This window comes from Meles meles, chromosome 13 (genome assembly GCF_922984935.1).
Source record: "Meles meles chromosome 13, mMelMel3.1 paternal haplotype, whole genome shotgun sequence".
NCBI lineage: Eukaryota > Metazoa > Chordata > Mammalia > Carnivora > Mustelidae > Meles > Meles meles.
Window position 1 is genome coordinate 75,889,402 of NC_060078.1, and position 20,267 is coordinate 75,909,668.

A 20,267-nucleotide genomic window follows, 5' to 3' on the forward strand; every position below is an offset into this window, starting at 1 on the left:
ATATAAGGTAATACAGGTTTGGGGGATTAAGGGATGGACATCTGGGGGCTGGGGGCAGGGGAGGCTGACATAGGTTTAAATCCCCATCTTCCAGAGTAGGAAGTCATCAGTGTCTAAAATGGGAACATCAAGAAGGAGCAGCAGAAATATTGGAATACAGACGCAGAAATTAGAAGACCTTTCTGTCTTTTTTTTAGAGGTTAGGGGAGAGGCAGAGGGAGAGAATCTTAAGCAGAGTCCACGCTCTGCACACGGTCAATCTCACAACCCTGAGATCAATAAACTGAATCGGACATTTAACCATTTGGGCCACCCAGGTGCTCCTAGAAGACATTTCTAGAAAAAAGCAGAAAACATGTGTTACCACTTCGCAGCAAGATGGGGGGCAGGGATAGGGTTTGCAGTTTTTACATTGTCAGCCTCAGAGGGCACTATTTAACGTTTAATTTGTCGAACTCTGCACCTTGTTGAGCTGAGCGTACGTATTACCTCCAGCACGGGAAACACCTGTGCCCAGTCTACTCCGTACTCAACACTTCCAGCCCTTGTGGCCACTCAATGTGGGGGAAGGTTGTCCCATACCACCAAGCAATTCTGACACCAGCCCAAGCCCACGCAACGGCCCGCCACACTTCAGACGCCAATCCTATAATCCCAAAGCTGTCTCCTGTACTTCTGACCCACAGACTATAAATGAGAAGTTCCCGGCTTCTAGGAAGCAGACTTCCTAGGTAACCAGTTTGTATGTTGATGGATGCAAGTGGAGAGCCCGAAGAAGGGATCCATAGGGGAGGGTCTGGAAGGGCCGCCAGCACAGGAGGTCTGACCCACAGAGTTGAGGATGTCACTGTCCCAGCACACAGGTGCGCTCTTGTTCGCCAATCCTGACGTTCTGGGAGCGCCCACCCGAGGCTGCGTTACATACCCAAGATTGATTAAATCATGGGTAATCTGCGACTGACTCCCCTCTCCTTCCCCAAGGTGGGGAGGGGACGGAAGGTTCCAAGCCTCTCACTACTTGGTTGGCTCCCCAGACCAGCAGTCCCCAGCCTTAACAGCTTTCCAAAAGGCCCCCCACTAACATAAACTCCTGTATATTGAAAGGGGCTTGTTATAAATAACAAAAGACATCTTTGTCCTTACTACTTAGGAAATTCCAAGTGTTTTAGGAGATGCCAGGAATAGGATCAAGACCAAAGACATATTTCTTTCTTTTTTTTTTTTTTTAAGATTTTATTTATTTATTTGACAGAGAGAGACACAGCGAGACAGGAAACACAAGCAGGGGGAGAGGGAGAGGAAGAAGCAGGCTTCCCCCAGGGCAGGGAGCCTGATGTGGGGCTCGATCCAAGGACCCTGGGATCATGACCCGAGCCAAAGGCAGAGGCTTAACGACTGAGCCACCCAAAGACATATTTCTTATTATAAACCACAATATCACACCTCCACTCACCGGCTAATGACCACGGGATCTAAATGGCCCTGAATCCTTCCGCTCACCTCTAGCTTTTGTACATTGTAGCTCCTCTGCTGGAACACTCTTTCCTCTAGGCCTCCCTTCGCTGTTACCAAACCTCTCCCAGCCAGTAATCCCACTCTGTGCTCCCACAGCACCTCACACATCCCGGATTACAACTACCACCCCTCCCAAACTGAAACTACACCAGTCCACCTGCTGGAGAAAGCCTGCAGATAGAGATAAAAATAGAAACAAGCCAGCCAGAGATGGGGAGGGCAAGCACCAATGAGACGCAGTTGTCAGTGGGCCATTCTTTCCTGAGGGTTTGAAGCTGAGAGGTTGTGAAGCACGGAGCTGCTGCAGCCGTCTTGTGACTCTGAGGTTAGGGCTTGAAAGAGGAGCCAGCACAAAGGACAATAGGAAAAGGGAAAGACAGACACGCCAGTGGTATCACTGCAGCTACCGCTAGTCCCCTTCCACATGTACAGCCTCAGGATTTCTGGTCCTAATGAAAACAATCTCCTTGAAGCCCTGGGAATTACCTGGGACACCTAAAAGAAAGAGAAGGAAAAGAAAAAAAAAAATTCAAGCCTGGTCCCATTCCCCAGAGATTCTGGTTCATAAGGAGTGCCGCAGCCCTGGCAGGATGAGGAGGGAAAGGAAAGGACGGGAGGAGAAAAATAACATTTCAGCCAGAACTTCTCGTTTGAAACGCTCAGTCTGATAAAGCCTGGCTCCATTGCTATTCATGCAAAACAAATACCAGATAAATTTAGTTTCCTTTCTCCTCCCTATCTGTCTGAAAAGTGGGAACTCCTTGACATTTTGGTGGAAAGTAGGAGCAGAGACTGTAACGAGAAAGCCTTAATTCTAGAAAGCAAACATAGGGATCTCTTTTGGGAGACGGGGGAGCACTCCTTCACTTACTGAGCCAGCAGTCTGGAAACAAGATGCTGACCCAGCAAGGAGCCCACAGCCTGGGGGAGGTGGTCCACGGGCAGGTGGGAAGTGCCTGCCAGGTCAGGGAGAGGGCAGGATAATTTGCCTGAGAGTCGTGGGCACCCTCCCACCCCAGGGACTGACCACAGAAGTCAGGAGGGAACAGGGTGGGCATGGCTTGCTGGGCAGGGCGACCAGCTCACTCAAACATTTGGAGACAAAGGAAGGCATATCCTGGCCTCCAGCTGCTCAAGTGAAGAGAGGAAGAAGAGGTCCCCGAGGCCAGGGCATGGAGGTCTGGGGCACAGGCCCAGTCCAGGCCCTGGAGGGCTGCTGGCTATGCACGGAGGAGTCTGGACTTGGCCCAAGCCAGCTGGACTCTGGTCTGAGAAACCCCCGGTAGGGGCAGAGGCTCTGAGCCGTCCCCAGCCTGACATGTCGCCCTGGATGTACTTAAAACTATTTTGGACTGAGCCCCCAGTCACTCCCGACTGCCTATCATCGGCACGCACCCATGTGGCCCCAGACAGAAGATATAAAGAAAGTAAGAGCCCTTTGGGGGCGATTCATGAAACACCCCCAACACCTGCCATCTCTTTCCAACACCCCTGGGGCAGCTGATGGAAAGCTGGCCACGGGGGTGTTACCAAGGACAGTAACTTGCCGAGGAACACAGGTCCTCCTCCGGTCCCCGCAGGTGGTTGCAAACTTTGCAAACTCCTCAAATTCCGGTGAGGGGGTGCTGGCGACCCCACTGCGCTCAGAGGCCTCGTTCTCCCTCCGAATTCCATTCCCGGCCTTGTTCAACCCTCACCCAGGCTCCCCCTGGCTCGTGGGTGACCCGCGTGGCCCTCGCATGCTCCGCACCACTGGCGCTCTGCAGGCAGCCCTGGCTCCTCTCCAGAGGCAGGAACTGGGGAGCGGGAGCTGGAGGTAGTCAAAGCGGCAATGAGAGCAAAATGATACAAAATGCATCTCTCCCGACCGCTAACAGCTACACTCTAAACAACCCTACAGCTTTTACAGGTAAGGAAAGTGAAGCCCAGAGAACTAAAGGGACTTGCCTGATGGCGTTGGCTGGACTCGCAGCCTGGTCTTCGGATCCCGAGTCCGACATCACAGATCCTCAGACGGAAGGCTACGGTGCTGTCTCCGGGCTCCTACAGGCCAACATCCCTCTATGGTTTAGGCTCTGACTGCGGGACCAGGGATCCCCAAGGGACCCTGAGCAGATCACCATCCTGACCACAGCCCCTGGAAAGGGGATTGTACAGGACACCTGGAACTGTCCCCCCATAGCCCCTCATTGTCATTCCCCCATCCACTACCCAACTGCATTTTTAGCCCCCCTCTTGGCGGACACATAGAGGTGTCTGGCTGTGGGAAGAACACCGGTGTCTCCCAGAGCAGGCACTGGGCAGATCTCTGGTGTCACAGATCAAGAGCAAACCCAGACTGCCCCCGCGCAGAGTCTGCTTGGCTCAGGCATGACCAACCCTAGCCCCAGGCCCATGGACCAGTGTGGGAGCCTTATCCTGGTGGGCTCCCAGCCAGGGTTCCTCGAGCTTGAACATGCACAGCAAGGATCTTGTTAAATACAGAAAGCGCAGTGCGGGGCTGGACGCCCTGGGCATCTGCATTCGTTTGCCGGTGGTGCTGATGCTGACCCCGGGCCAGAAATCAGGCTCTAGACTTTAGGACTCAGGTTCTCCCTATTTCCCTTTCCTCTCGCCGCTCCTTCTCTCTCTCCACACCCTCTTCCTCCCGCTCTCTGCCTCTCTCTGTGCTCGCTTCTCTCCCACTCTCCCCCCTGCACCCTCTCTTCCTGTGTTTCTCCATCACCCCGGTTCCTGATGCCCACCACCACCTCCCTTCTCGCCTCTTCGTTCCCACTGCTTTCCCCACCCCCGCCCTCCCATTAGCAACCCCAGGTGGTGACTGGCACTTGCAGGCAGTATCCATCCTGCGAAGCTAAAATGTCAGCGCCCCCCCCCCCGCCCCCCGGCCACCCTGCCACCCAGATGGCACCTGCACTCCTTACTTGCAGAGGGAAAGACAGAAGACTGCTGAACTTAGCATTTTCGGAGCTGGGCTCATTGCCTTCCCTTCTTAATAACCACGTAATGACTTCTATCAACAGCCCATCAAAGGCAATCACTCTTCGGAAGGAACAAAGGCTCCCACGAGCTATTTTCTCACCGTTTGTAGCAAACACTCTCCTTCTCCACCTGCATCCTGGCCACTCTCCCCCTTTTGATGGCAAATCGTACAGATTTGTCTTTCTCCTGGCCTTCCTCCAGCAGCCTCTCCACTGCCAGCAACTCGCCCACCCTTTCCCGGAGACGGGCTGGGAACCTGGTGGGGACACCTGCACTGCCCTTTCCCCTGGTTCACTTGGTGGGGACATTTGAAGAAGGCACAACCATCGAGAAGAGATCGGATCTGGGGCGGCTAGCTGGCTCGGTTGGTAGAGCATGTCGGGGTTCTAAGTTTGAACCCTGTGCTGGGTGTAGAGACTATTCTAAAAAAAAAAAAAAAAGTCTTAAAAAAATAGATACAATCTGTCTTGCAGAAATACTCGTAAATGCCTGTGTTTGCAAGCATATTTATGCAGCCTGGATTTGTAAGAGTGGAAAAAAAGGAAACCACCTCCGTGATCATCACTGTCAAATAGAATCCCGGAGAACCACGAAAGAGGACTTGGGCTGCCTCCATCTTGACCTCAAACTTTCTAGGTGGGCTCTTTCCAGCTTGTCTCTCTCTGCTCTGGCGTTAGACCCTAAGGCCAAGTACCCCCTGATGGGAACCAAAACTACTCCCTCAAGCGTGAGGACCAGAGGGAGCCAGCAAGCCCCACCCCTTTGATGACTCCAAGACAGGGATGGATTTGACCTTCACCGCCCACCTATCCACACCTGCCCTGCCCACCTTTGCCCCACCGTTTCCTTCTATAGACCCGGAAGGCTTTCCCGCACCTAAGAGGCCGCCAGCGTTGGCCTCACTAAAGTAAGTTCTTTTTTTTTGTTCCCCGCCACTGGTTTTCTCTGTCTTTGGATTTTGTCCGTGGTGAGTGACTAAACCTGGTCTGTTTGGGACCCCAGGAGTGGGGGGCTCTGCCAGGCCTGCCCCCCCAGCTACAGCTAATTTGGACCTAATTAGGTCCAAAACAATAGTAATAGATTACATTAAGTTCACTTACTGCGGGCCTGCCCCTACTCTGAGCAGTTTATCATCTCACCTACAATCATGACGTCCGGGCGCCTGGGTGGCTCAGTTGGTTGAGGAGCAACCTTCGGCTCAGGTCGTGATCCCGGACTTCTGGGATCAAGTCCCACATCGGGCTCCCAGCTCCTGGGGAGTCTGCTTCTCCCTCTGACCTTCTCCTCTCTCATGCTCTCTCTCACACATTCTCCCTCAAATAAATAAATAAAATCTTTAAAAAATAATCAGTGTGCGGGTCCCGTTATTTCCCAGGGAAGGAAACCAAAGCTTAAGTGTTATTGCCTGTTTTTTGCCCCAAATGGAATTTCACTCCAGACCAACCAACCTCTATGCTTTAATCAAATTTTAGTTTGTTTTTTTAAGCAAAGACCACGCAAAGTCACACAAAAGCTTCTAGAAAGTACCTAGACTATCTACACGACCTTGGGGTGGGCCAAAATTGCATAAGCAGGACGGAGAAACTGTACGCTTCCTGGAGTTCAGAGCAAGCAAAGGGAGGTATTGGCCCATTTCCTCCCGCGCACCGTCTCTCCCCGCACACACGGAAAGTAGAAGCGCGGCCCGGCAGAATTTGCTCAGCGTATGAAGTTCTACTTTACATTTCAGTTCGGAATTCCGTCAGGAACAGAGAAGGTTATAAACTCAGGGAACGGGAACCCATCCCTGTGTCCTGCCAAACGAGGCCCGATCATCCGGGTGATGGACACCAGGGGGCACCCTTCAGACAGCGCATCCAGCCCTGGCCTGCGCTCTGGCTGGAGTCAACTGGCTGTGTGTCCCTGCTGTCCTTTTCCCCCCTTCCTCTCTGGCAGTGAGGTGACAAGGATCAGAACTGCCTGCAGAGGTCCGCAACCGGAAGGAAAGGCTGAGGTACCACTGCGCCCCCCACAACCCCTCTCAGCTCACAGAATGCCTTCACCTCCTCCCCTTAGCCTCCCCTGGTCAGGAGCTTCTCCCCCATGTCCTTGACAATGTGGCTGAGGTTCAGCGAGAGTGTGGTGACCTGTCTGAGGTCTCTCAGCAAGTGGACAGCAAAGGCCAACTCCCGAACCTAGTGCCAGCTTACTGCCCAGATCCCAGCTGCCAAGAGGTCCTTGGGAAACGTCACGACACGGTTTGGAGACGTAAGTGTGGGCAAAGTATATAAACCTGGTGGGTGGGGGATGGGCATGATCCTCTATTATGGACACGGGTCATATCCGTGGGCAAAGCCACAGAGCGTGCAACACGGGGGAAACGATGCTGTAGACTACGGGCTCTGGGTGATAACGTTGTATCGGTGTAGGTTCATCGACTGTAAGAAATGCACCACTCTGGGGGGGTGTGGATCATGGGGGAGGCTGTGCGCGTGGGGGCAGGAGGATACGGGAACACTCTGTACCTTCCTCTCTGTTTTGCTGGGAACCTAAAACTGCTCTTTTTAAGTCTTCATAAAAATAATCGCAGACATTCTTTAAGTCTTAGAAGCCAAACAAGGAGCAGTGCAGGAACTGACTTAAAAATCCATCTGAATTGTGTTTTGCCTCCTCTTCCTGGGAGAGGATTCTCTGGAGGTGCAGCTCTTAACCTTACACACCCCAGGGCAAGTCTGCCCTCCCACCGAAGGCCCCGGGCGGCTGGGTGCCCCATGTCTGGCACAGGAGACTTAATTTCAAACAATCAAGGCCTTATTCTGGCCCCAGTGCTCAGACAGCTAACAGAATCTTCCCATCGCCACCCCGGCTGCTGAGTTGGGAGTTTCTAGCTCCCTCCCGTCCTGCCCCTTGAGAACAGACCTTCCTGATGTCTGGAGTTCACCTGAGCTTCAGAGGACCTGGGACCGGGAAGATGGGTTCCAGAGAAACAAGTCTGTTAAGGATCTGTGGTTTGACAATGACATCAAGGGCCAGTGAGCCCAGCCCAGCATGACGACAAATCACTCTGAACTCACTGTCAAAGAAGGCCACGAGTGGCCACCACCAGCAGAGCCTGGGAAGGTGGGGTCCCAGTTCCCAGAGCTGTTCCCTGACCCCTGTCTCCTGGCTGCTCCCCAAACCACCCACTGCCATCCAAATTCATTCCCACTCCGAGTGCATGCTGAGTGCCCTGTCTGGCCTGGGCGAGGGGCCTCACTATGAACTAGTGCCCTGCTTCCCGCCCTCCCCAGCCTGCAGACTCCTGCAAATCATCACAGTTCCTGTGCCGGTCTCTCTCCGGAAAACTCCTCCTCGGGGCTTCATTTTCTTCCACTAGCAAATGAGAGGTTTGGGCCCAATTCGGGCCTCTTGGTATTCTGGTGCTCACAGACCCCTTGGTGGATCTGATGAAAGCAAGGAAGCCTCTCCCTAGGGCATACACGCGTGCACTTACACACACACACACACACACACACACACAGAGTGTCTCAGATTCCACACGAAGAGTCCCTGGCCGGATCCCTGCTCAGGCCTTCTGTCTCTCACCCTGGAGGACCATACCCACAACCCAGCCTGCTGTCGCCTGGGACCCACCAGCTCAGGGACCCGTGTTTCTTGCCCCTGTTCTTGACGTCTGTAAGATCGCAAATACCAAGACGAATTTTCTCTCTGGAGCGGTACAGAGAGGTAGGGTTAGCACGAGCATGGCTATTAAATTTCCATATTCAGACGTGCATGACCACGGTCCTCAGGAGTCCTTCGAAGCCATTCCATTCCCCATAATCAGATTTGTGCGGCTGTGGCCGGTTCCCAACGTCTTCCTGCAGGTGGAACTGAGGCTCAGGTCCGGTTCCCGGGTCCGCCGAGTGTCAGCACAGGTCTCGGCTCCCTCTGAGCACAGTGATGGGGTCAGAGATGGGCACGTGACCTAAGTCAGACCAGTGAGATTCAGTCCTGGGATTTGTGCTCCAATGGCCAGAAAAGAGGCATTTACTTCCCGTAGGGGGATCTGCAGCTGAGGGGGTGGGAGCCCGACCCGCAGGTGTCCACTCCCCTATGCGGGGGAGCACGTGCCCGCGACAAAGCCGGCTCTGAGGAGGGCAGGGCTGAGCAACAGAGAGAAAGGTAGAGTCCTAATGATCTTGTTTGAAGCTCTAAATCTGGCCACGTCTGAAGCCAGTGGCCTTCTGGAGCCTCCTGATTTCATCAGCCAATCAATCCCCCTTTGGTTTGAGCCATCTGAGACGGTTTCTGTCGCCCACCACCGAAGAGTCCTGGATAAAACTCTCAGATACCTAACTCACCTCTGTTGTACTGAGCGCCTTAGAGAGCATACATCCTGGGGCACAGGGAGTGGTGACTTGCTTGAGGTCACGGGGCTGCTTAGCAAGACAGCAGAGCCCAGAACTAGGACTTCCTAATGCAGACCGTTCTCCCTGTGATGTGCTCATTACCTCTCCTTCTCCCCTGCCCAGAGGTCCGGCACTGGCTCACACCCAAAGCCACCCTAAAGCCAACACACAGAGTGAGATGCTCATGCAGCAACATCCCACCCCACTCTCAAGACCTGGCAGGGTCCAGACCACAGACAAGCCAAGGTCAAAAAGAGAGGCGCCCCATAGCACTTGGGGCAGAGGCTGCTTAGAGTCTGAAGGTGGGTTTTTCTCATCCAGACTTGAATCTGGAGTCGGCGGGGAAAGGGGAGAAAGGGGAAGAAAAGAGTCCTGAAATGTCATCCCCAGTTTGTCCCTTGACTCAGCTACGGCCACTGGAGAATCAGCCACGGGGACTCACACACCAGTTACTATGCCCGCAGACTTCACCGGCTTCCCTCGGACCCACACCCTGGCCCAAGGAGGGATGACAAACGATCACTGCGCACGGCGGTAACTGCCAGCCTGGCTCCCGTGTCCGATGTCAGGATGTTGAGAGGATGGTTGGAAATCCTGAGAATAAGCTTTCTCTTTTTTGGCTAACTTTTCACTACTTTTGTAACTTCCTTGTATTGTATATGGTCTCCAGATGATAGTCATTCTTTGGTGTTTGTTGAGACATATTTGTGCTCACAAGTGATCAATTTTTTTAAATGTCCCACATATGCCTGAAAATGCGTATCTAAATGATAAATGCAAGGTTAGGCGTCTCTCTGTATTCATCCTATCAAGATTGATAAAGATTGATAAAAATTTCTGTATCTGATGTAGTGAAAAGAAGGGCCATCTTCTTTTGTACCCCAACGTTCATAGCAGCAAAGGCTACAGTCGCCAAACTGTGGAAAGAACCAAGTTGCTCTTCAATGGACGAATGGATAAGGAAGATGTGGTCCGTATATATGATGGAGTATTGTGCCACCATCAGAAAGGATGAATACCCAACTTTTGTATCAACATGCACGGGACTGAAAGAGATTATGCTGAGTGAAATAAGTCAAACAAAGAGAGTCAATTATCATATGGTTTTGCTTATTTGTGGAGCATAAGGAATAACATAGAGGACACAGGGAGATGGAGAGGAGAAGTGAGTTGGGGAGATTGGAGGGGGAGATGAACCATGAGAGACTGTGGACTCTGAGAAACAAACTGAGGGTTTTGGGGGGGATGGGGGTGGGGGGATGGGTGAGCCTGGTGTTGGGTATTAAGGAGGGCACCTATTGCATGGAGCACTGGGCGTGATACAGGACTGTAATTGCGCAAGACGTGACAATTGAGAGAAGCTGGGCAAAGATATATGAAAACTCTGAATATTTCTTACAAGTCCATGTGAGTCTATAATTATCTGAAAACAAAAAGTTTTCAAAATTTAAATACAGTGGAACTGGACAATGTAAAAAAAAAAAAAAAATTTCTGTATCTTTACTAATTTTTTTGTCTACAAGAGCTCTCGTGTTCCAGAAAGCTGTGGGAAAATCTCACACTAAAACTGTAACTGTTTCCATCTCTTCTCATAATTCTGTGTGCTTTCTGTATATTTTGTAATAATGTCGGTAGGGGATACAAGTCCAAGTGTATCTTCCTAGTGAGTTGTTCCTCTTGCCTGATGGAAGGCCGAGTTTCCCATTCCTTTTGTCCAATAAAATCTTTACACGGGCTTTCTCTTGGTTGGTATTGCTGGACATAGCTTCTTCCCTATCCTTCTACCTTTCTATCTTTCTGCTGTTTTAAATGAACCACCGTCAGCTGTACGAAGTTGGATGTGAGGTGTTGGTGGTCTTGCATTTTTTAATCTGTTCTGAAGTTTTCTTTTGGATGCCCAGTGCAGCCCACTTATAGGTATTCTGATGACTGGAGTGTTTAGATTTGCTCTCGTACTGTCTTGTGGTTTCTATTTATTCTGTTTTTTCTTTGCTGCTTTTTTCTCCTTTCCTGCTTTTTACTGAATTAATCAGGGCTTTTTTTTTTTTTTTCCAAAAGGAAAGAGGGGAGGGGAGCAGTGGAGAAAGAATCTCAAGCAGACTCCCCACTGACCACGGCGCCCCACATGGGTCTGGATCCCACCACCCAGAGATCACGACCTGAGTTAGAACTAAGAGTTCAACGCCCAACCTACTGAGCCCAGGCTCCGCAGCGGAGAGAGAAAGGATCTTAAGCAGGCCCCATACCCAGCTCAGAGCCTGATGTGGGGCTCGATCTCACAACCCTGAGATGACCTGATCCAAAATCAAAAGTGAGGCACTTAACCAACTGACCCATCCTGGTGCTCCAATCAGAGTTTTTTTTAAAGACTCCTTTTCCGCTGATTTCAAAGTCACGCACTCTATTTATACTAATGTAGCTAGTTCCTAGCATATTTTGATATGAATACTTAACAAGGTTCCAAGTTAAGCAACATCACCGTCCCCAACATCAAGACACAAAGATCAGAATACTTTGCTTCCCATCTCACCAAGTTGTTGTGATCTATTCGTTCCATCATTTCTGGGTGCCCAAAACTGGCTGTTACTTAGTGACTGGTTTTCATACACTCAACATTTCTTTAGACTTACCTACACAATTACCGAATTATTATCTCAAATTACTTCTTAGGTCTTACCTCTTCCTTCTGGGCCAAACTCCATCTTAAGGAAGCACACCCTTTAGCAATCCTTTCAGGAAGGGTCTGAGAGCCCCCGACTTCTCTTTGTCTGAACATGTCCTTTTTCTGCTCTCACTCTCAGCTGGCTACAGAATTTCTGATACAGTGGCATCTTTTTTTTTTTTTAGATTTTTTTATTATTTATTTGACACAGAGAGATCACAAGTAGGCAGAGAGGCAGGCAGAGAGAGAGAGAGAGGGAAGAAGGCTCCCCGCTGAGCAGAGAGCCCCCATTCGGGACTTGATCCCAGGACCCTGAGATCATGACCTGAGCCGAAGGCAGCGGCCTAACCCACTGAGCCACCCAGGTGCCCCACAGTGGCATCTTTATTATACAGTTCCATTGTCTTCTGGCCTCAATGGTTACTAAATCTGCCATCAGCCTGATCACCATCCTCATACAGGGAATCTACCAATGCTATATGGTTGCTTTTAAGGTTTCTCTTTGTTTTTGGTTTTCTACAATTTTACTCATCATATATAAGTGTAGGCTTACTTGTTTTTATCATCAGAGGGCTCTTTGTTTGTTATCAATATGACGATTCATCACTTTCATTAATTTGAGAAAACTCTCGGCCAGTATCTCTTTGAACACTACTTCTCTATTATCCTCCCCACTGCCATTCATCCTGGAACGGCTCCTACAGGCATACCGGACTTTCTCACTCAATCTTCCGTATCACCTAATGTCTCTCATTTTCCTTTTATCATTTGTACTGCATTTGAGTTAATGTCATCACTCATGTTCTCTGGCCTCTGTCTGACCTACAATTCAACCCATCTACTGTGTATCTTCAGTCTGGTGGCTGTCTTTCTTTCATTTCTATAAATTCAATGTGGTTCTTTTTCAAATCTCCTTTTGCTCTTATTATTGGATCCTATTCTTTCCTTATTGCTTCTTTTCATTTTATTTCTTGAGCACATTTACATTTTCTCCAGTTCTTAAAATTCTGATCCTGTATGCTGTCTCTTCCTCCTGGTGATTCTTCCTATCATATCCTTTGTGATTTGGGATTGAATTTATCTACAGCAGTCCCATGGATGTCTGTTATGAAAGAATTTCTATTAAATGATTCATATTTGCTTCTGCAAGGTGTCTAGGAGGGACTACATTTTTACGTCAGTATTTCAGTTGGAAAGTCCCCTACCATAGGTTTCAATTCAGTCAGAAGACTGTCATAGGCACAGGGATTCAGTTTTTCATTGGTCTGTTGGGTTGACTGAGCCCTAGGCCCGAACATGTCTATGTTGAATAAAGCTAAGGAGTGAGAATTGCCTGGTGCACTGTAGGGGAGGGTGCCCAAAGACCTGAGGAGATCAGGATGCTGGAGTGGGTTTACTGTGAGAGACTTGCTCACCCACCCTAAAACCGTGACCCTTGGGAGGATCCAGAGGACACTGCCTGCACCAAAACTCCAAGAAATACTTTGCTGGGAGTTGCACAGCATCTTGAAGGTCTTTCTAGTGGTTGTTCTCTGTAGACCAGGAATGATGGTGGCATCAAACTGGGCTTCCTGAATTCAATAGGAAAGCTGACGTCCTAGGAAGGGATGGTATCCAATCCCCAGAGACAAGGTCAGCATGGCTTCTGTCATATGCAGAACCTAGGGTCATTGGTCTGAGAAGCAGAGATGTTTGGCATTGGCTAAAGATCATGACATCCCTAGGACCGAAAGAGATGGGCACCCTGCTACTGATTTGTATAAAGAGGAAAGCTCTAGGTCAGGTGAACAAAGGTTTGGCTTGAATAGCACCAGAGAGTCAAAGCCCCTGAACCCTTCCCAGACTTTAGCCAGTCCAGAGGCCCAGAGGTCCTGAAAATAATGCTTACGCCAAACCAGAACTCAGTGCTTAAAACACCATTTATCCTGCTCATAAATCGGCATTGTGGTCAGGGCGTATTGGAAATAGCTCCTCTCTATTCTACTTGGCATCCGCTGGGCAGCGCAAAGGCGGGGGGCTGAAATCATTTGAAGTCTCATCCAGAAGTCTGGCTGTGAAAGCCTGCAAACAGCTGAGGCCTGGAACCCCTGGGCCCTTCAACCACCCCTCTCTGTCTTGATGTGGGCTTAACATGTGCTCTCTTCAAGATGGCAGCTTCAGGGGAGCTGGTAGACTTCGTATACATTGGCTCAGGATTTCCAGGGCACATGTCCCACATATATGTGTGCATGTGTGTGTATATCTGTGTGCAATATGTATGTTTGTGATATGTGTGTATGTGTGTATATATACATACGTATGTGTGTGTAGAAAGAGAGAGGAAGAGAACCATATGGAAACTGTATTGCTTTTTATAACCTAGCCTCACATGAATCATCACTACTGCCTTGGTACTGGTCAGGGCTCTCTAGAGAAACAAACCAAGAGGAGATACACAGACAGACAGACGAGGAGATTTATTGCTGGAATTGTCTCATATGGTTACGGAGGCTGAGAAGTCCCACGATGGGCCTTCTGCACTTGGAGAACCAGGAAACCCAGAGGTGTCATTCAGTCTGAGTCCAAAGGCCTGAGAATGGAGGCGGTGGGGCGGAGGGGGGGGGTAGCTAATGGTGTGAACCCTGATGAGAGTCGGATGCCCAAGAACCAGGAGCGCTGATGTCTGAATTTTTCCCCTGCCTTGGCTTTTTTGCTCTAGTTAGACCCTCAGCACCCTGGATGCGTCCACCCAAACCAGGGAGGACCCTCTGGTTTCCTCAGTTCACCAATTCACTCGCTGATCTCTTCCATCTCTTCCACAGACACACCCAGAAATAATGTTTTACCAGGTCTCTGGCATCCCTTAGCCCGGTCACACTGGCCCATAAATTTACCATCACAGCCACATTCCGTGGACAAGCCCATGTTTTAGGACTAAGACAGACCCAGATTCAAAGGGAGAGATCACAGGCCCTACCACTCAGCGGAGGGATCTCAGCATGGTATCCTACAGAAGACCGTGTGGGATGAACCACCTTCCATGAGCCATGAGTTTGGGAAACACAATCTGCCACAGCCCCCTTGAGAAAGAACTGGGCTGCCCGGAAACAGCCTTCCACCAGGTTACCAGGTTTTGCTTTGGAGAAGGGAAAATAACTAGACTGGTAGAGGTGACCTGACACCCAAGTGGCCATGGCCCTTGGATGAATGGAGAACATGCATGAGCTCAACAACACGCCCCTCCACTCCTTAAGGCTCATCTGGGGACAGTGTCTCCACTCTCCAAGGTGACCAGCTCGTGATCTGGTGGCGAGCTGATGACTATGGATCGCGTCCATCATGGAAGGAGTAGCAGTGTTTTGTCATGGGAACAGAGTATTTAAATACGGATTGGCCTTTCCTGCTGCCCATGCTTTTGCTGAAACCACCATCCATGGGCTTAATGAAGAACCAAGTCACAATTGTGGTATTTATTGGAGAACCGGTGTAAGGAGGAGATAGTGTTGTCCACAGATGAAAATAAAATACGGACAAATTATAGAATTAATATTTAATCTCCATCGATTTCAGACTTATCAACGGTTCTTTCTGGCAATTTGAGACCAGCCGATGTTATGTTTCAGGGCAGAATTAGTTAAAAAGAATCCTGCCCCACCACACCACAATTGAAATTACGATGAAAGATTAGCCAAAGGAAAATAAAACGCCTTCTAGTTTATTATAGGAAAACATTTCTTCAGCTGTCCACCAAGCTTTCGACAAGTTGCAGACCTGGAAACATGCTGATCATTGATTCCATTTTTTTAAAAAATCCATCGTAACTTTTATTCTCACAGCCACTCTAAAAACAGTGCCTGTGTCCCAGGGTTGCATCACCCGAAATAAATCTGAACTCTTCCCCAGGAGCTGAAGCTGTGCATGGCTAAGATTCCTGGCAGGAAGTCAGTTTTCTGTCCGTCCATTTCAAATGGACTCCTGTCTGGATCCTGGCCTCGATACCACAAGGGGACATGCCCCTGACCTCCTGGCCAGCTCCAAGGGGCCAGAAAGCACTCTGCTGTCAGCTCTGTCCCCGACAGGTGCCAGTGCTACGGCTTCAGGCTCTCTTATTTCTCCGGAAACAGTTCTGTCTTCTCTCAGCCACTGGCAGGTCCGAACTGAATCATTAAGACACTGCCCCAGCCCAGCCTCATTCCTGAAGTAGGAATGTTGGCTGGTGGGGCTAGGTCTGTTTGTTTTCTTAAAGTCTCCTTTGCAAGGTAAGTTCAGATCCAGCTTGTCCTTGAGTAGAAGTGTCAGGAACTGCAGAAAGGGTCTCCATGCACTCATCCCTCCCCTGATTCGCTCAATCGCCCTTCACTCATTTTAGGGATACATGGTCTCAGAGCTGTGGGCTGATAAAGGAGGAAGGAGGTCCTACTGAGGAGGAGGACTATTGCCAGTGGCAATAGTGTAGCACAGAATTATGAGTTACTAACTCCAAGGAGGCACACGGTGGGAGGCCCCGGGGGTGTCAGGGAAGTTGTACTGGTCATTTGTCCCTCAGATGCAAGGAGGAGAACCTCATTTCAAACCAGCTCAACCAAAAAGGAGATGTACTGGCTCACCTAACTGGGAAGTCAGGAGTATCTGCTTCAGGTATAGCTGGATCCAGAGGCTGAAGCGATGTTGTCATTCAGGCTCTGTCTGTATATGGTTTGCTTCTGCACAGAAGTGCTCTTTCTATGCAGGCAAAAAGGCCATCAGCAGCTGCAGAGGCGTGGCATCATGGGTAAGCAGAGAATACTTCTCTCTTGCCATATTCTCCTACCAATCTCGGGGGGGTCTGATTGGTCCTGTTTGAGTCACATGCCCATCGCTGATCCTGTCTCTGGGACCAAGGTGGGTTGTATCCTCTGAGTGGTCAGCTTGTGTCATACGGCCAACCCCTGGCAGAGGCTGTGCAGTGACTGGCAGTCCTACCAAACCTAGAAGCAGGAGGGATTGGAGGAAAGAAGCGTGGGAAAGCGTGCTAGGCCCACGATACTTTCCAGAGTCTGGCGCTGAAGGTCTCACCGAGGAGGCCGCACGTGAGCTGGCCTGAAGGCTGGGCACGATGTCCTGGGGGAGATGGAGGAGAGCAGAGGGTAGAGGTGTGGGACAGGAGTGACCCCAGAGAGTAGCTGAGAAGGCGAGTGCCATAGACTCAATGTTTGTGTTCTCCCTAAATTCCTAACCTGAAGCCTAATCCCCCGTGTGAGGGTATTAGGAGGCGGGGTCTTTGGGAGGTGATTAGGTCATGAGGTTGGGGCCCTCCTGAGTGGAATTCGAGCCCTGATGAGACCCTGTGAGGACACAGGGAGGAAACGGCTGTCTATAAACCAGGAAACAGGATGCCCACGGGACACCAAATCTGTTGGTGCCCTGATCTCGGACCTCGAGCCTCCAGAACAGTAAACTGGATTTTTGTTGTTTGGAAGCCCCCCAGTCCATGGTACCGTGCTGTCTCTCACAGAAGCCCAAGCTAAGACAGACAAAGCGGAGGAGATGTCACACAGTGCCATCCCCCTGCCTCACTCTCCCAGCCCGTCTCTCCAGGGCCATCATGAGGTCTGAATCTGGGTGTGGGAGCCGGGCGTGCAGTGGTGGGAGGTGAAGAAACATACAGGACCCAGACTTCCACTTGGGCTGTTTGGAGAGAGGAATCTGGCACCACAAAATCCCAGCTGAAAGCACACGCATGCGCAGCACGAGGGACCCAGTGGGGAGAAGGAGAAGGAGAAGGAGCAGGAGCAGGGGTAGCTCCCAAGGCCTTTCCAGCAGGTGTGCCTGGTCCCAGCAGCAAGCTGGCTGCAGTCTCGGGGGACAGGCGGGGACAGTCACTGTTGGGCTTCAGTAGCAGCAACAGCAGCACAGACGAGCCCAGAGCACAGGGTTTGGAATCTAGTGTCCTGGATTTGAATTTTGTGTCTCTTTCAGAAATAAGTAAAATACATAACTATACAAAAAAAAAAAAAAACTCATAATTCCACCACCCGGCGAAGACTACTGTATAGCAATTTTATGTATGTCCTTCTAGACTACATATATTTTCATATATATGAAATATATATTATATTGTATAATATATATGCATATATCCCAATGTGGGGCTTGAACTCACAACCTCAAGATCAAGAGTCGTATGCTCTACCGACTGAGCCAACCAGGTGCTCCTACAAATTTCCATATTTTTCACCCAACATATACAGAGATAAATATACATGCCAGCTGCTTCATATGACCATAAAGGGGGGTTCTACTGTTTCATGATATTGTTTAACGGTGTGATCTGCATTAACGTTTCCCGCGCCAGTGCCTGTCCTTTCATTGAGCAGCGGAGAGTCTGAGCTCCTGGGGAGGAAACGTGCTGTCGTCGCACAGGTGGGCCCGCAAGCTGCCCCAGGGCCGGCTCACTGGGGGCCCTTTCCAGTCCCTGCTGCAGCTGTGTGGCGAGTTCCCTTCTGAACCTGACAGGTGTGTTCAACATGCCTCAGACACCCCCCGCAGATTCCAGGGCTCACGCCCCCTCGACCTCACAGCAGCCTGTGGGGCAATCACATGACTCCCAGGCCAGGACCCTGAGCCTTGCCTCCCGGGACTGCCATCTCCGGCCCTCCAGCTGGACCCAGTCACTAGGCAGACAGATGGCCCTAGACTATACCTCTAGCCTAGAGACAAGGTGTGGTTGGTTCACCCACAGGCCATGGGTACACCCTGAGCGTGTCCAGACAATCAGGACTCATCTTTGGGCTGTCAGGGGACACGAGGTGTGTTTTTCCTGTGCCTGGACAATGAATATTCTTTGGCTCCAGGAAGGGAGCTTTTCATCAGCAAAATGTCACATCAGGGGACCTCAGGGGCTCTGACGTGTCTCCAGCCTCCCGGGAGTTAATTCCATCAGGTCTGAACCTTTCCTGGAGCAGGGCAAGTGTAGAGATTAAAGGACAGTAGGGGACACACCCAAAAGGACTGCAGTCCACTGAGGCCAGGGAGGAAGACCACAGGAGAGTCAGGGCCAATGGGGTAAGAACACTGGCTTCAGAGCCTATCAACCTGGGATCAAAGTCCTTTCCAGCCCTTGCTGGCTGTGTGACCTTGGCTGTGTTCTTTCCCTCTCTGAGCCTCACCCCCACAGCTATAAAATGGGATTATCCACAATACCTGTCTCCCTGGGGGCCAGAGATCAAATTAGGTAACAGCATGGAGCTCCTCACACACTGCTGGACACAGGACACACAGTCAATCATTATTTACCTGGTGATAAATAAAGGAAAGATACCACCTAAGTGAGTACACGTGCAGGATAGACACACCACACACCAATCTATGTGTTAATCACTTTTTTAAAAAAATATTTTATTTATTTGTTTGACAGGCAGAGATCACAAGTAGGCAGAGAGGCAGGCAGAGAGAGAGAGAGAGAGAGAGAGAGAGAGAGAGAGGAGGAAGCAGGCTCCCTGCAGAGCAGAGAGCCCGATGTGGGGCTCGATCCCAAGACCCTGGGATCATGACCTGAGCCGAAGTGCAGAGACTTTGAAGGCAGAGGCTTTAACCCACTGAGCCACCCAGACGCCCAGTGTTAATCACTTTCTAAACTGCGCTCTACATAGCCTGCCTTCTTACACAGATAATTCAGAATTAACAGCGTCCAATGATTATATCCTGCCCCCACGCAGTATTATCTATAGAGACGACCGGATGCGAGTTATCTGCTCAAATGTTCAGTAACCCAACCCGAGGTGGCTCTGCAGCGCGCCCACGAGCTTCTCTGACAGTTTGCTGGTCTCCTCCCACAGGGTTGGGTTCTCCACTTTCAACACCACTCCCTTCTCCATCTCCACCAGCTGTGGTCTGAGCTGAGAAACAAGATACAAGGGCTGCGTACAATGTACAGAAAGTACACGTTAATAGGTTCTCTTAGAGGACCCGCCACTTCTGCACAGAAAAATGCTTTCACAGAACTCTGAGATCGTGACCCAAGCCCTCTCCACTCACTTCCCGCTCCTCAGCCTCATCGCGCGTGGATGGCTGAGGGTTCGGGGGTCAGACCCTAGAAATGTGACCACTACGATGTCCACCTGATGAGACTGCTCACACGGAGAGTGGCTGAAGAGGTTTCACATAGATGTATCCTTATCATCCCTGAAATGATGGCCGTCTTCCTGTAGTATTTTTCTAGAAATGAGAGATTTCATCTGAGTTGGACGAAAGCCTCTGATGTGCTGAGTTTCTTGTTCCAGCCCATAAGGACACTCTGAAGACAATAAGGACGTTATCCTGAGGATAGTGGGGGTTTCCAAATCACGTGATCCCTCAGCTCGGTCTTCTCAACTCACTCTGTTCCCTGGGCGCGTTCCTCCCGGCCTTTACCCTGCACTCAGGGAGCTCCCCTCCGCTGGCAGGCATTCGCAAAGCTCTACCCTGTGCCAGGTTCTAGGATGGACACCAAGTTCCTTGTCTCCAGAAGCCCCCCTCTGGGGAGGGGAGCATACAGGTAGCAGAAGTCAGTCCTACCTTGTGACCAGGATGTAACAGGTACAAGTCCCTGGGCCCTCAGAAGAAAGTGACCAGCTCTTCCCTGTAGGAAAGGGGGAAACTTGACCGAAGTGGGGACATTTGCGCTGATCTTTGAATGCCAAAAAGGAGGGAGGAAAGGTCCTGGCAGAGCAAACAGCTTGAGCAAAGGCACAGTGAGGCGAACATTCCCAGCTTGTCTGGAGCTCAGGGAGAGCTGGGGC